Below are 1,003 nucleotides of genomic sequence, written 5' to 3'. Positions count from 1 at the left end.
TCGGGGGGGGGGGGGGGGGGGGAGGAAAAACCAAACAAAAGTCTGAAGAAAAGCATAGGACTAGAAAAAGGCCTTTTGCTTTGCTCATCGTAGGAGACCTGATGTACACAAGTTAACTATTGAGTAGCAAATACCTATCCACATACTTTTGTGGTATTTGACATGTACTTAAAAGCTGTATCTATGGCATCACATGCTTTAGAAATGATTTAGGTTAGTTCCCCTCCTCCCTTACAATAAAATCTCCCCTTAATGTCTTTTTTTTTTTTAACACAACTTGAAAACATGAGCTTTTATGAAGATAGGCTCATGTCCTTGAAAAGATAAAACTGCCTATTGTTACTCTTGTTAGTATGATTTTTTTTTCTTTTTTCTTCCCACTATCCAAGGAGACCTAATTTCATACTTAATACTGAACAAAGGCCAAGGTTCCCAAATAAGTACATCAATGGAAGAGGAGTTTTCATCTGCAAGAATCGGTATTTGACTGATGTGGCAGAAATTGCATGAAGTCACAGTGGAGCAGTGTCTCTTGAATACAAGGCTAGAGCCTTAAGTACTCATTTTCCACCTTTATTCACACAAACTTTGAAAATGCATTCGTAGTCAAGGATTTTATCAGTTGGAAGCCAAATTCACAGCTGTCTTAGAAGGAAAAAGGAAAATTGCAGAGGTGGCTTGATTACAGCTGAAGTATTTTGAAGGGGAAATTCAAACTAACTACTCAGCAATGGTAATTCATGACTAAGGACTGATCTGGCATGGAGGGCAAGAAGGCCTAACTGCTGAACAGATTAAGCTGTCTGGGAGCAGGAACACCAGAAACAGAATGACTCCGTGTAAGGGAGAAAACTCTCCCTATCTCATAGGATAAGAAATACCACAATAAGAGTCACATAGCGATCAAGTGAGTGTGTAAGAGTGCTTAGGAGCCACCTTCGGCCAGCAGCGCTGACAGAATTTTGTCAGTTAAATTTGGCTGGCAACTGTGTTTTCCCAATAG

This window comes from Egretta garzetta, unplaced genomic scaffold, assembly GCF_000687185.1.
Source record: "Egretta garzetta isolate BGI_Z169 unplaced genomic scaffold, ASM68718v1 scaffold341, whole genome shotgun sequence".
Taxonomy (NCBI): domain Eukaryota; kingdom Metazoa; phylum Chordata; class Aves; order Pelecaniformes; family Ardeidae; genus Egretta; species Egretta garzetta.
Note: the sequence above shows the minus strand (reverse complement) of the source record.